Here is a 14,592-nt window from a genome sequence, read left to right as displayed (position 1 = left end):
TAAATTGGATTTTGACTGCACAAACAATATCGCCGAGTATGAAGCATGCATCATGGGAATTAGAGTAGCTAAAGAGCAAAAAATTAGAACCCTGGAAGTATACGGAGACTCTGCGTTGGTAATTTTCCAGCTTAGGGGTGAATGGGAGATAAGGGACCCTAAAGTGATTAATTATCGAAAGGTAGTCTTGGGGTTACTTGAGAAATTTGATAATATCACCTTCAATTATCTCCCACGGGATGAAAACCAGATGACAGATGCTTTAGCAACACTGGCTTCCATGATTAAAGCAAATAAAAAAGAGGATGTGAGGCCAATTCAGATGAGTGTTTCTGAGGTTCCAGCTCATTGTTGTAACATTGAAGAAGAGGAAAAGGATGACCATCTTTGGTATCAAGATATATTACGATATGTGAGAAATCGTGAATATCCTGAGCAGGCAACCGAGAATAAAAAAAGAACCTTGAGGAGGTTAGCCTGCGAATATGTACTAGATGGGGACATCCTCTATAAAAGAAGGAAAGATCAGGTGCTTTTGAGATGTGTCGACGATGTGGAAGCCAGACAAATCTTGGAAGAAGTACATGAAGGTGTTTGTGGGGCACATGCTAATGGCTTTACAATGGCAAGGAAAGTCATGAGGTTTGGATACTATTGGTCTACTATGGAAGGAGATTGTATCAGCTATGCCAAGAAATGTCATAAATGTCAGATATATGGGGACAAGATTCATGTACCACATTCACCCTTACATGTTATGACTTCTCAATGGCCCTTTTCCATGTGGGGCATGGATGTCATTGGGCCAATATCACCAAAGGCTTCAAATGGGCATCGTTTCATTTTCTTGGTCATTGAATACTTCACGAAATGGGTAGAGGCAGCTTCATATGCTAGTGTTACCAAGTCGGCAGTAAGTCGTTTCTTGAAAAAGGAGATTATTTGTCGGTATAGAATGCCTAAGAGGATCATATCGGACAATGCGTTGAACTTGAATAACAACATGATTGCAGAAGTCTGTAGCCAATTCAAAATCAAACATCATAATTCATCTCCATATCGTCCAAAAATGAATGAGGCAGTGGAAGCTGCCAACAAAAATATCAAGAAGATAGTGGGGAAAATAACTGAGAGCTACAGAGATTGACATAAGAAATTACCATTTGCATTCTTTGCCTATCGAACGTCCGTCAAAACCTCTACTGGGGCAACTCCTTTCTCGTTGGTTTACGGGATGGAGGCAGTGTTACCCATTGAAATGGAAATACTTTCTCTTCAAATTTTGTCAGAGATAAAGCTGGATGAAGCAGAATGGATTCAATCGCGGTATGACCAATTGAACTTGATCGAAGAAAAGAGGCTAAAGGCTATTCGTCATGGTTAGATGTATCAGAAGCGAATGATGTGAGCTTACGACAAGAAAGTTCATCCAAGAGAATTCCACGAAGGGGGCCTTGTATTGAAAAAGATTTTTCCCATACAGAAGAACTTTAGAGGAAAATGGATGCCAAAATGGGAAGGACCATATGTTGTGAAGAAGGCTTTCTCTGGTGGCGCACTGATTTTGACAGAAATGGATGGGAAAATTTTACCCAATCCAGTGAATTCAGACTCAGTCAAGAAGTACTTTGTCTAAAGAGAAGGGATGCCAAGGTGAAAACCCACAAAAGGGCGCTTTGAGACTTCTAAAAAAAATGGAGAGGCCAAGGTGAAAACCTGCAAAGGGCGCCTTGAGACCAAATGGGTTTTGAGTTGAAAACCCAAAAGGGCTGCTCAAATTTCAAAAAACATGCAGTGACCTTGCTATACCGGATTTGACAAGAAGTGGAATGTGTTACATACCGGGGCATCAATAAAGTACTTTGGATCTTCTAAACACATGTTAAACTCAAAATAGTCTTCATGGAATTTGTATATAGAGGCCCAAGCTGTGATATGTTGGACATTTGATTTTTGTACTATTTACTATCTTTGGATTCTTTTTCTTCTCAAAGATATGTTTTCAGATTAATTTCTTGTTGTATTCTGATGATTTGTCTAACTATTTTCAAGATCAAATTATTTGTCTTCCATTATTCATAAAGTGTGTTGCATTGAAATAAAGATTGATAAACTAAATTTTTTTACAAATGAAGTTTTGCAAATTACTCTGGAAATCTCTAGATAATACGAGAAACTAAAACAGAACAATTGTTTGAAGAATTCCTATGAGTAAAGGTCAGAGGTACTCGAGGAAATTTCTTCTTCAGTCTAAAAGATGATTGGACAATTCAAACGATTCAATCCTGGGAGAGGATCATCTCCAGCAGGTTGTAACATTCGAAGAATGGTATAATAGGACTAATTTGATTCAAAGCATACGAGCAGAGTATGATTGATACTTCGAGAAAAATAAAGATAGAACTCAGATGGATGAATAAATAAAGCTGTCCGAAATAGGAGTCATTTTCATAACATTTTGCATTATAATTAGGATCATTTGATTCATTTTGAGCATGGCATCTTAATCATCGGGCATGAGCACATATGCATTCTACAGGTTACGGGACAATGTAGATCACCAATAGCAGATTTGGCGTCTTTGTATTGACAGAGAGCAGATCGAAGATGACAGATTTGGCGTCTCTGTATTGACAGAGAGCAGATCAAAGATAACAGATTTGGCGTCTCTCTGTATTGACAGAGAGCAGATCGAAGATAGCAGATTTGGCGTCTCTGTATTGACAGAGAGCAGATCGAAGATGATAGATTTGGCGTCTCTGTATTGACAGAGAGCAGATCGAAGATAACAAATTTGGCGTCTTTGTAGTGACAGAGAGCAGATCGAAGATAGCAGATTTGGCGTCTCTGTATTGAAAAAGAGCAGATCGAAGATAACAGATTTGGCGTCTCTGTATTGACAAAGGGCAGGTCGAAGATGACAGATTTGGTGTCTCTGTATTAGACGGGGAGCAGATCGAAGATAGCAGATCTGACATTTTTATGCTTACATCGAAGCAGATTGAAGATGACATATTCGGCTTCTCCGTATTAGGCAAGGAGTAGAGCAAAGATTTCAGCTTGGCGTTCCTGAGCTTGTAGGGAGTAGGTTGAAGATAGCAGATTTGACATTCTTGAGTTACGGTGAAGCAAGTTTGGAATACCTTTGAGGAAGATAAGGATCAAGATTTTAAGACTTGGCCAGGCCGGACAAATTTGGTCCTTTTATAATCTTTGCTCTATTCGTGTTACACAGTAATAAGCAAAGAGGGGCAGCTATAATAGCCCAAATTTGCCCGGGCCTATAAAATAAATAAATGAAAACAAAAACAAAAATTAAAGAAATAATAAAAGTTTTTACAGTCCATTTACAAAACCCAAAATTGTTAGCGCATTTACATAGCCCAAATACCTAAAGAACCATTAACCCTATACCCGGTTACACCCATTAAACCTCCTAACCCATCAAATAAGCACGTCCCAAATGGCCCAAATAGCTAGCAGAAGTCAGAAAGCCTAGGGTTTCTGAAACCCTAGGCGCCGCAAGCACCAGATGAAGGCCCCTAAACTCGTGATGCAATTGGCGAGCCAATCCCACCACCGGCACCCCATCGTCGCCTCAATCAGCGCGCCAGTGAATCGTTATCACCGCCCGATCGTTACTGTTTTTCTCGTCATCACCTGCAAAAAGGGAAAGAAAAAACACAGCAAATATGGCAGGGAATCGAACAGAAAAAACACCAAATTTGTACTTAGAAAACAGGGGCTACAAAAGATGAATATCTTCATTGTAATATACACACAAAAAAAAGATACACGCATATATACATAGAAGAAAGAAATAAGAGCAGTTGATTTTCTGAAAAAGGTGATTTAGTTAAATATTTTTCCTTATAGCTTTTTTTCTCTCTGTTCAACACATATGAATCGTTTTATCTAAAAAACTGTTAGTATTTAGAAAATGGAAAAGATTACCTGTGATTTGCCAGAAAAACGAGGGCTTTTAATCTTCTAAATCGCCGTGTACGGCGACGCATGTGGCGCGTGTGTGCGTTCAGCCTAGTGGCCGAAGGCCGGAGTTGGAGGGCTCTTCTTTTCTCCTCTTTCAGAGGATTTCAAGGTTTTTTTTAAAAAAAAACAGCTTTAACAAAATGAATTTCGGGCCAAAATGTAACCTATATAGTATTACAAAAACAGCGTCGTTTTGCTTAGTTTAATAAGAACTAAAACGGCACCGTTCAAATAGAAGATCTGCGCGTTGACCCGTGACCCGGGAAGGATCCACGTGTTTTTGGTAAATGGGCAAATTGCCCAATTGATACTTCTGCGTTTTTAAAATTTATAATTCTTTTTTATTTTTATTTTAAATTGCCCCTAACCTTTTACATTTATTTCAATTTAGTCCCAATGGCCATTATAAAGCCTACTCTGAGAACGATGTCGTTTTTGGGATTAGGGCTAATTGCCCAGTGAGTCCCTTAGATTTTGGTGTGCATCTCAATTAGGCCCGAATTCTTTATTATTTGTGATTAACCCTAGATTTTTAAATTAAATTCAATTTTAATCCTTTTATATATATTTAATTTATTTTAAATACTATATGTATTATTTATTTTTATAAACATTAGTTACATGTAAAAATAGTATATATATTATTTTTATTTATATATTATTTATCATATTACTTATATTATTATACATTTTATTTATAAATTTTATTATATGTTATATATTTTACTATATATATTATTCCTTACATTTTTTATTTTATTATAAATTATATATTATTTTATTATTCATTAATTGCGTAAAATTTTAAAAATTTTGTAAATTATTATTAAATAATACATATATCGTTATTAAATATTTAATATCTAATATTTTTAAATTTACTATAAAATTTTGTTCCTATTTAACACATTATTATTTTTATATATTAAGTTATTATATCATGTAGTGTATTTTTTTATATATATTTTTTAATACTTCATCTATTTTTTAAATTGTATTTGTTTTCTTATCTTTATTTTTAATTTATATGTTCATATTTTGTTTATTATTTTTGTATCTTTTTGTATTTATTTAATATTGTTTTAGTATGCTAATGTTATCTCACCAACTATTTGTTATTTTTATGTTATTTATTGTTTATCATATTTGCATAAAAATTGATTATTTGTGTTATTTTAAGTTATATTTGCATAAAATATTGTTATTTATTATGTAATTTATATATTCATTGTTTTCTATGTTATATTTTGCATGAAATATAATTATGTATGTATTATGTAATCTATATTGTTATGTTCATTGTTTTCTATGATTATATCTGCATGAAATGATAATGCATATTATGAAATTTATGTCATTATTTATCATTTTCTATGTTATACTTGCATGAATTGTTATAGTATGTATCATATAGTTTATATTATTCAGTATCGATACCTTGTAATGTGTTAAATACATCATTGTCATAAAATCTATATTTCATTTAACCCGAAAGAATTTTAAAAAATAAGGCAATGTTTTTTTTAGTATTTAGGAATTCGGGAAGTAGTGCCCTAACATGCTGGGTTGCAATTTCCCATTTGTCTAAATGTCTAAAGAGAATTCTTTTAAATAAATTTTGTAAAACAGAAGATGATTTCAGTTACGAAAGTTTAGGAATATTGTGTCCAATCATGCTGGATGTAATGTTCGTACTCTTTCAAAGCGAAGGAATCTTGATTTTAACTCAAATTATTACGGTTTCAAAAAAGAGATCTTATTTCTAAATTCCTTCAAACTTTTGACATTAAGACAAAACTATTCAATTTGGTACCAATTTTGGGCGTTGCGAGGGTGCTAACCCTTCCTCGCACGTAACCAACTCCCGAAATGTTTTCTCACAATTTCGTAGATCAAAATGTTTTATAAGGTGATCCAATCACACTTACAAAGGTTGGTGGCGACTCTCGTTTTCAAAATACCCCTTCTGCTTTCAAAAAGGGTTTTCGACAGGGAGGAAATGTGCAAGTGTACACAATCGCAACAAGAAATAAAGTGACAAGTAAATGTCGAGTTATCGTACCCACGGGGATTGGGAAAAAGAATTATTTATGAATGCTTTTTAAAACACTTTGGTGAAGAAAAATATTTTGTTTGAAGAGGGTGATTAAAAACTAAGATTTTAAACTAAGTAAACTAAAGAAATAAATCTCAAATGCACAATTTCAAAATATGATTTTATCAATATGACATAATTGTATTGATTTAATTACATTTCTTTAACTTAGAATTATTAAACTCATGCTTATGTTGTTACGAATAAATTCACGGCAACTCGGTAATTTGCTAACTTATGAACATATTCACCTACACAAATTCATTCATCTCTTAACATATTCCTATGTTAATTCAAACGATTAAATAGATTTTAATAAGCAAACATATTATGGCACATGCATACTCATTAAATTGAACTAATCTCTTGCATATCCTTATGTCAATTCAAACGATTAATTAAATCTAATAAGCACATAAAAGACTATGTGAGGAAACAAGGTATTCTTACCTTGAAACAGTTTAATCACAATAATCTTGCAAGTTATGCAAGGCAAGTGTATCGCCAGATACATTGCTAATTTAACCTTTAGCTACCTTAAAAGAATAAACAGGCACTGATTAAGTATTGTGTCCATTAATTACAATTTCAATCCATTTAAAAAATTAATTCATTAGCTACCTCAAAATTGTAATGCAAGAATAACTTAGGCATGATTTACTTAATCAAGCATTTTACCAAGTCCTATGACAACATAAACACAATTTTAATAATTTAAGCAGATGAAATACAATCAAACCAACACGAATTAATTCAAGCTAAACTGATTAAATTATCCATTCCAACAACATAAATATTTATAGATATGTTCATCATAACAACAACAAAAATTAAAGAGATAGGGAACGAGAATCAAATTCGATGTTCTTCTGAGGCTTTGACAAAGTTGCTCCATTCTTCGTTCTTTGTTGTCCTCGCCGATCAAGGCTTCTATGGACACTCAATTGCTGCCCCAAAATTGCTGAAGAAGAACCCTTTTCCAAGGGGAGAAATCGACACAAGAGCAAGGGACTTGAAATGGGAAAATGAGAGGAGAAAGTGAGAGAGGAGAGAAGAGATGCGAATGAATTGAGGTGTGCCTTGAATGAGCAGCCAAGGGGGTTTTTATAGTTCAATGTGGAAGCTAAAATTTGATAAAAATAACAGCCAAAGAGCCACCCCTTGGCCGGCCATCTATGTGGCATAGTTGATGGCTTCAACTTTGCTAAATATGGATTGGGGCAAATCCATAAAGCCATCGATTGTGAAGGGGCTTGAATGCAACTTTTACAAGTATTCAAGGGCTCCTTTGCAAGCTTAATTAATCATCTAATAAGCTGATTTGGGTAGCATATTGACGGTTTTGGGCTGCCCAATCCTTGGCCAGTTCAATTCAATCGGTTCGGTTCAACTGGACAAATTTTTTCCATAATTAATTAATAATAATTTATTTAGCCCAAATTAAATTGGTCATAAATTAAAATTAATTATATTATGAATAAATACACATAATTGGACCGTCTTATTCTGAAAAGTAATTCGCCTCGATACTTCAAATTACTTCTCGGTTTTGTGCTTCTAGCAATGTTTGCCGAGCTATTTTTCGCCCTTTGTGCAAATCTGTCGAAAATAACCAAAATTTATAAAAAAATAATTATAAAATTAACTAAATTTCAACATGTTCATATTTTAAGTTCACTTTAATTATTTTATAAAAATTAATTATTTTTCGACAAGAATTTAATCGAATTCGCATGAATTTAAGTTAAAAAGGGTATGAAAAAGTGTGTAAATTTTTGTGTTTCCAGCTAGTTGCTCAAGGTTACACTCAAAAAGAAGGAATAGACTATGATGAAACATATTCTTTCGTAGCTAGGATGGAAAACATTAGAATGCTTGCATGCTTAAATGATTTTAAAGTGTACCAAATGGATGTTAAAAGTACTTTTCTAAATGATTTTATAAATAAAGAAGTGTATGTTGAACAACCACCCGATCTAGAATATTCAAAATTTCCAAATCATGTTTTCAAACCTTCAAAAACTTTATATAGTTTGAAACAAGTTCCTAGAGCTTGGTATGAAAGACCATCTAATTTTTTAATTGAAAAAGAATTTTGTAAAGGAAAGGTTGACACAACCCTTTTTATTAAAAGAAAAGATAAGGATTTATTAGTGGTTCAAATATATGTTGATATTATTTTTGGAGCTACTATTGATCTTTTTTGTCAAGATTTTTCAAAGCTAATACAATATGAATTTGAGATGAGCTTGATGGGATAACTAAACTTCTTTTTGAGACTCCACGTCAAGTAAAGGAATGATGACATCTTCATCAATCAAGATAATTACACAAAGAAAATAGTCAAGAAGTTTTGGATGGACAATCTGAAATCACAAGCTACACTCACTAGATCTTCTACAAAGCTTGACAAAGATGAAGAAGTTAAATGTGTCGATACAAAATTATATAGGTCAATAATTGGTTTTTTGCTCTATCTTACTGCAAGTAGACCCAACATTATGTTTAATGTTTGCTTATGTGCTAAATATCAATCTTACCTTAAGGAATCTTATTTACAAGCCATTAAAAGAATTTTTAGGTACCTTAGAGACACCCTAATTTAGGCCTTTGGTATCCTAGAGACTCTTTATTTAGCTTGCATGCTTTCTCGAATGTGAATTTTGGAGGTTGTAAACTAGATAGAAAGATCACCGTCGGTACTTGTCAATTCTTAGGCAACATGATAATTTCATGGTTTTCAAAGAAATAAAATAGTTTTGCATTTTCCACCACCAACGTGGAATACATTTTTGTCACTACTTGTTATGCTCAAGTTTAATGGAGGAAACAACAACTTATGGACTATGAAATTGATGTAGATACCATTCCTATCAAGTGTGACAATACTAGTGTTATTTTTCTCACTAAAAATATGATCCAACAGTCTAAGACTAAGTGCATTGAAATAAGACATCATTTCACTAGAAATCATGTCCAAAAGGGAGATGTAGTTCTAGAATTTTTTGAAACCTTAAAACAATTAGCTGATATTTTTACTAAGACATTAGATAAGGAAAGATTTTGGACCTTAGAGGAGAATTAGGTATCACTACCTTACGTTAATCTTATTTTCAAATGAATTTTTGCACTCCGTTATTTTTCAAAACGTTTTATGACTTAAAATTGATTGCAAAAGTATATATGCATGATTTATATGACTCTTATGTGCAATAAGTTAAAGGTGTTAATGTTGCATGTTTAGTCTATTTTGACCTATTTGGTCTAGTTTACATAATTTTTAAATGCCTTTGTGTATGCTAAATTAGACTTTACTTGATGTAAATGTTCAAATTTTTCATATTTTATGATTTGTGATTCAATACATCAGGCTTTTTATAATATACAATTAGTTGTATGAAATCATTAGAAATGGCCAAAATGATTGCATCCTTTGAGCTATTTTTCTTTTCCTATTTCTATATGATTGCACCTTAATATTTATTTGGTATTTTAAGATACCTTAATGTTTATTTGCAAATGTCAGTTTACTTTTTCTAATATATATGTTTGGACTAACCACTTTCTTTTCCTTTTTAAGTTTTTTTTTGTTTATTTTTTATATAACAAAAAGCGAGGAGAAAGAAAGGTAAATTTAATTTGTATTCGGTAGATTATTTTTTAATGATTAATTATTTAATGCCAACACCTATGTGACCAGTTTTTCACGCTCAAGTCATTGTTTCAAAATTATAAAATCAAGTCATTGATTCAAATTGAATGTAGAAAATTCAAAAACAAGTTTACCAATATATTTTGTTATATAAAAAATATGGAGATTGTTAAATTAGCTTTATTTGATAAATTATTTTGATATAACAAACAAAAATATTTTTAAATAAAGTTTGTTTTTGAACAAATAAGTTAAAAAGTTCAAAGCATAAAAATCATTTCAAGACTACCAAACATGTTAGAAAATGTTTTGAACACTTAGAGAAAGTTTGGACAAAGTTCCAAAATGGTTTAAACATTTTTAACTCAATTGAAACATTTTTAAATCGATTTAAAAACTACTCCCTATAAACTGTATCAATACTGTTCATAAAGTATCGATACCCATACAACTTTCATCAATACATTTTTCAAGATTGATATCAATCTTGGTTACTGACTTGAAACAAAAATTGAACAATCACAAAAAGTATCGATACCTATTCTATTTTTATTGATACCATTTTTGCATTCAGACTTGATAATTTTTCAAAAAATTACAAAACGTATCGGTACCTTTTACTAGGTATCAATGAAATGTCTTTAGTATCATTGTAAACTAACTTTAACGTTTACTGAATAAGGCATTAAATGATACTAGTATGAGTACTTGTAGAAAAAGTATTGGTACTTTTTGTTGCGGGTGAATTTAGTGATCTGATATTTTCATCCCCAATGGCTCAATTTATTTTCTCAACAAACACTGTAACATCTCACCCGGTGAAGCCCTCGTCCTCGAGTGTTTTTATAGGAATAAAAAATTTAGAATAATTTTTGGGTAAGTCAGGTGTTGGATTTAATTAAGAAGTTGAAATCTACAAATATGCCTTTGGGCAAAATCTTAGTCAGGTGAATAAGTCAAAAGGAAGCAGGGGCGTGGTTCTAACCACCCAAACAATATTTGGAAGATAGATTGGGGGAACTAAAAACATTGGGATATTAAGTGAAAATATCTTAGAGAGTGAAACATCTCTAGGAGTGAAATTTGGTAAATTGTAAAGGAATTTCGAGTAATGGAGAATATCGTCAGAAGGTGTTGCATCCCAACTTTGGCTAGTTAGGTGTTGGTTATATTCTAGTGAGATGTTTAGGAACGAACGATGGAATTGACCCGAAAATATTTATTTATACATATAACTTTGGATTGTTGTACATGTTTCCTTACCATTGTAAACCACCCATATGGCAGGTAAAGTAAGATTGTGATGTGTGTTTAGTTTCCATAGGGGAAAAGGTTGTATATTTAGGTAATCAAGAATTGCAAGAAGAGTTTTCCCTCCTCCTTCATTGAGAAAAAGTTCTTTGGTATATATCTAAAGAAATCTGAAGTACTTCCTTTATTCACGAAAGCTAAGGGTTGATCTGGATTCTTACCTATGGGTACTTCATGTCAAGGTAAGGTTTGTAATCTTCCATGCTATGTTGTAAAAGAGTAGGTATGTTTCTATTTGGTAAGGTTGAGAACCTAAAGATTTATTTGAGGGATATGGGTGGGTCTTGAAGAGGTTCTATGTTATGAAGCAATAATTGCCACTGGTCGTCCGATAGAATTTTGGATCTAGAGTTTGGAGCTAAAAAGGGGGTAAAAATCAGGTGAGTCCTTAGGCTGACTCTTATATGTAGTATTTATGTTCTATAAACTTCTATACTAAGTGGCCAAAACATGTGATAGAAACTAGTAAAGTATCTTGTGATGAATCTGAGAGTCGTGTGGCCAAAGCATGTATGCCTAGTAAGCATAAGAATGTTTGTCTTGAGTGAGCCAATGCATGATGAGTCTGTGTCTATCTCCAAAGTCATCTCAAGGGGTACGTCAAGAATAAAAGCACGAATCTCTGAAAGGACAAGTCCATAGGCATGGTGCTAAAGACCATATCGTGTAAGATCGTAACTGGTGGGTTATGGTGTCATATGGGAAGAAGACCATATTATGTAAAACTATAATTTGGGGGTTATGGAATCATATGTAAAAAATAAAATAAGGTTATTGCATAATATGGTTCTCTTTGTGTCCTAGGACAATGAGGGGCAAACATCACTAAGTGCGAGTCTAGGAAAATCCCTATCGCCTAAATCACCAGGAGAAGGAATCCTTTGTGGTGAGTACTAAATGTTAAGGATTGCCTTTGTTGTAAAACTCTAGACAGGAAAGCCTTTGTGGCAAGTATTGAATGTTAAGGAATGCCTTTAAGGTAAAACTCTAGATAGGAAAGTTTTATAAGCAGTGTTAAGACTAACTGCATATAGTATTAAGGTATGGATAGAGAAGTAAGAGTGCGCCAATGTAAGTAGCGAGCCAAGAGTATTCAGTCTGTTGGGTTTTTAAAGAGGGAATGGTTAAGGGAATCATGAGAGGTAAAAGATGATCTTGGCATATAGCGTGACACCTATGGCATAATGAATGGAACCTTATAAATGTACTTACTGAGAACAAATCGAAGAAATGATACAAGGAGATAGAGGGAAATGGAGTTTTCGAATATGATCCAGGTAAAAGCAGGTTTACTCACTAAGTACGCATGAACTTACTTTTGTGATTTTATGTCACAGGTACACTGAGATAGGACTATGCCTAAAGGGACGATGCCAGTGCTACTTCAAGGGTATGGCAAGTTGGCTATTGTGCATATAGAGCAAAATTTGGCTGCTGTGATTGAGGTTAATGAAATTAACGAAATAAGTTAAGAGATTCACTTGTAAGTCCCTATAATAGGTACCAAATATGTTGATGAACCTACTGAAATCAGTATCACCAACTAGAGGTAAATGATTAGAACTATGTAATTAAGTCGCACCATCATTATGTAAAGTCCATCATGGCAAATGTAATTGTATACTATGCCTAAGATGAAATTCAGTTAGAAGATTTTTAAAATGAGTTGTAAATTTTTTATAAGTCTGTCAAAAGTCTGTAACAAAAAAGTGTAACACCCGATATCTGGATCTGGTGGATCGGATTGAGTTTAGGATGTTACAAGTTTTGTATTAAAGCCTAGGTTTAGTTTATTCTCGGATAATGAAAGATGAAGAAGCCCTGTAGGCATAACGCACCTAGCTTGGAAGAATCTCTTAGGTATGTGTAGATAGTTTTTTTTTGTATGTAATTTAAATAATGTAAAGGAAAGGGTACATAAGTGATACGTAATATGCGTGAGAGGTTTTAAATATTTATAATGAATCGTTCTCTAAACTAATTATTATCACGATGAAAGCAAGTGTACCTATCTTATAGTAGTATAGTTTTAGCAAGACCGGATTGTCGAACCCAAAGAAACTAAAAGTACCAGTAATGACTATCTTTTTATTATCTAGCCTAAGAATAATGTGGTTTGTTTTAACTAGCTAATTAACTAAACTAAGAATTCACAGAAAATAGAATTGGGGAATTACTTTTGGAAAACTCGATTGATTGAGACAATACCTAAGGAAAAATCCACCTAGACTTCACTTGTTATTTGACTCTGAATCGGAAGATTTATTCATTTGACTTGATCCGTAGAAATCCCTAAGTTATATTATTATCTCTCTCGAGACTAACAACGTCTAACCCTAGGCTAAATAATTGAAATCTCTTTCTAATTAACTCCCTAGGGTTGCATTAACTCAATCTATGGATCGCCTTATTAGGTTTCACCCTAATCCGGTAAAATTTTATCACCCTATCTCTAGGCGCGCAACCAACTCCACTTAATTATGAAAAATGTACTCTTAGACAGGGTCTATTCCTCCTCTGAATAAGAGCTTAACTTGAATCAATATCCTGGAATATCAAAACAAGAATTAAGAACACATAATTAAGAACAAGTCAAATATTTATCATGCAATTCAGATAATAATAACAAGATCTGTCTTAGGTTTCATTCCCCTTAGGTATTTAGGGGTTTTAGTTCATAACTAAAAAGGTAAATATCTCAAAAGAATAATGAATACAAAATATAAAGAGAAACCCAAAACTCCTGAATGGAAATTAAGGGGAGATCTTCAGTCTTAATGATGAATCTAACTTCTGAGATGGATCAATCAGCTTTCCTTGAGCAGTTCCCTGCTTCCCCCTCTGTGTGTCGTCTTTCCTCCTCCTCTAGGGTGTATTTATAGGCTTTGGAATGCCTAAGAACCCTCAAAATTGGCCTTTTTTGAATTGGACTAAACTTGGGCTCGGCAAGGACACACCCTTGTGCTATTACTTCAGGCCGTGGTTAAGCCTGTTAAATAGGCACTGGTGTGTGGTCTACCCATGTGAGGAGGTCTAGGCCGTGTTGATTTTGTACGTTGGCCAATTTTTTTTCGTTTTTGGCCCGTTTCTCGTTCCTTTCACTCTCCTATGCTCACCTAAGTATAAAACATGAATTTAAGGCATTAGGAGCATCGAATTCACCAATTTTAAGGAAAAATTATTGATAAAATGTGCTAAGCATGGAATAGAAATATGTATAAATTACGGTTTATCAAATACCCCCACACTTAAGCATTTGCGTGTCCTTAAGCAAAACCCTCAACTCATAATCAAAATAAATTCTTCTCAACTTTTAATTTCTATCGATAATATCTCAAAATAATCCATAGGTAGTCATACATTGAAAATTCAATCGAAAGAACATCAAAGTTTCAAACATTCCAAGTTGAGTATTTTATCATGAAAACATCGGTGTTTCCCCTCGTCTAAGTAATTATGTTTGATTCAAAATGTCACAAAGTTTCACATCCTCACTAAAGATTCACTCAAATCACTCGAGGTGTTTAAGGACAATAAATGAAGC

Source organism: Gossypium hirsutum, chromosome A13, assembly GCF_007990345.1.
Source record: "Gossypium hirsutum isolate 1008001.06 chromosome A13, Gossypium_hirsutum_v2.1, whole genome shotgun sequence".
NCBI lineage: Eukaryota > Viridiplantae > Streptophyta > Magnoliopsida > Malvales > Malvaceae > Gossypium > Gossypium hirsutum.
This window is presented reverse-complemented; position numbering follows the sequence as displayed.